This window comes from Alligator sinensis, unplaced genomic scaffold, assembly GCF_000455745.1.
Source record: "Alligator sinensis unplaced genomic scaffold, ASM45574v1 scaffold7_1, whole genome shotgun sequence".
In the NCBI taxonomy this organism is placed as follows: Eukaryota; Metazoa; Chordata; order Crocodylia; family Alligatoridae; genus Alligator; species Alligator sinensis.
The window spans coordinates 3,754,343-3,756,554 of NW_005841843.1; the positions used below are offsets into that span (position 1 = coordinate 3,754,343).

General features: G+C 42.9%; 1 long non-coding RNA gene across 2 annotated transcripts in view; it reads left to right on the forward strand.

Annotated features, from left to right (window-relative positions):
- The first annotated feature begins 24 nt into the window (after positions 1–24).
- Positions 25–2,212, forward strand: part of LOC112550490 — a 268,292-nt gene continuing 266,104 nt past the window's right edge. For both annotated transcript variants that reach the window (XR_003094365.1, XR_003094366.1), the window contains exon 1: positions 25–149. This is a non-coding gene — a long non-coding RNA (uncharacterized LOC112550490). The remainder of the gene's footprint in view (positions 150–2,212) is intronic.

Consider the following 2,212-nt stretch of genomic DNA (forward strand, 5'->3'; position numbering starts at 1 on the left):
GGGCTGCCTGGCTGCGGTGGGATATCGGCTCTCTGCTCCTCCGAGCCTCCCCCCCGCACTGAAGGAATCTGCGCTGGGGCTTGAACACTGGCTAAGTTACCTCCCAGAGACGGTGTGAGGGACTCGGGCTGCTCAACCTGCTGCTGCTGGTAAATGCTCTTCACTTCTTACTTGTCTACATGCTTAAGGCTTTTCCCCATTGCTTTTCATTCTGCAACAGCGCCTAAAGCTGCAGCACGCTCTGTCCATGTGTGTGTGTATGGTGCGTGTGTGTGTGTGTGTATATGTGTCCTCCTTTTTCTCTCCTTTCCTGCTTCCCCCCCTTCAAGTGTCTCAGCCCAGTTGACAACTTCTGCTGCGTTTCTCATAACCAGGCGGCAGGGTTTTGTCTCCTGCAACCTTTTAATTCAGCACTTGGAGAGGTCATTACTTGTCTGAGTTGCAGTGAGAAGGGGGAGACGCTTGCTCCTTTCCCTGTAATAAGTGCTGCTGTTGCTGTTGCTGCTGCTGCTGCTGCTTTTCTGCCCATTCATTTTCATCCTCGCTTGATGAGATTCCCCCCCCCACCCCCCCCGCCTTTTCCCGGGCTCTGACTGTTGCCCCCGTGTTTTTCATTTCCTCCTAGCCAAGATTGAGGCGCGAGGGTTTCGGTTTTTCCTGACAACGTGGAAAGGTACCGCTGCTCCCGAAACTATTGTGTGCTCAGTGCGTGCTGGTCGGGAAGAGGCAGGAGCCAGGGGCAGGAGGCATCTGTATTCCAGCAGGGAATTAAAAATAGGCTGTTTTGCATCAGTGCTGCAGATTTGCAGGAGGCAGGGAGAGGCAACAATACTCATGTTGGTCGGAAAGCTGAGAAACGGAGGAGTGCTTCGCTGCATCACAAACCGGCCAGTGACTGAGCTGAGGCTAAATTGTACTTAATAATAAATTCAGTGCTGTGGAGAAAGAGGTTGCTGGCAGTGTAGTGCTCACATTGCTGAGAGGAGGGACGTGGGCTAACACCACACCGAGACCTCGTTAGCCCTTGCCTAGAACAGCAGTTTGACAAGATATTCTCTGTTTCTTGCATGCACCCAAACCGAAATTGCAATTAGGCAACCTGAGGCGTGCAGATTGAGCCCTTAACTCTTCTTTAGTTCAGACCAATACTTCTTTTTAAACTCTCGCTGTCAGGCTCTTTTTAAGTGTTAGTGGCAACATATTCATACATGGCATTTTAGATGAATTGCTAGTCAAGCATAATACGAATCCAGTGAGCTCTAATACTTCATTTTCCTGCTCTTCTTTTTCTTTTTTTCTTTCCACTCCCTATTTCAGAAATTTGTTTTTAAAGAGATTGAATATATAATGGCCAGTCAGCGGTAAATTGAAAACTATTGTACTGATAGTTGTAAAAATTCTGCAAAGCCAACATTACAGGTAGAATATAGGTAATATAATGCAGCCTGAGTGAATAAAGTGCATTAAAGTAGGCTGGCCACATTCACAATAGTTGTATATTGTTGTCATAAGATGTGGAAACTCTGCGTTTCTTTAAAAAATATCCCACAGGTATTCAGCCCATCTATATACCTTAGAAGTGAAGTTTCCGAAGTAAAATCATGACGCTGATTTTAGAAAACAAAGCTTTATTGTTGCAGCTTAGAATACAAATTCTCAATGAGTATATCTAGGAGTCTATGACCATTTCCTAACATGCTGGATGGAACTTTTTTAATTTTACAGGTTTCAAAGATTCATTTAAATGTATAAGTTACTTAGCAGTGAATTATCAGCGCACTAAAATTAAATCACCTGCTGTTGAAGTTCTTTAAAACCTTTAGTCCTACACCACTATGCAAATGTATTAGTTAATCTTGGTTGTGTGATCTTAAAGCTTTGCTTTAAATTCAGATAGAATTATGAGAGAGAAAGCATTCATCTCTTTTTTGCTTAGTTGTATTAAGGTGTTTTATTGCATTTCATCTCAACTAAAAGAATACAAAAGTCATTACAGTGTTCATAAGACTGACATATTGCTGGTTTTAAATTTTTCCATTGACTTGCTAAATGTATTCATTTGACAAAATAGAGAGCTCCTTCCATTCATAAGGATTGCAGATGTTTCAGGGATTTTTTTCCTTGTCTAGGTGCCAAAGAAAGATGCATTCACCTAGAAAGTACTGATATGGTAAATGACCTAAAGCCTTGCCAGTGCTGACATAAAATTAAT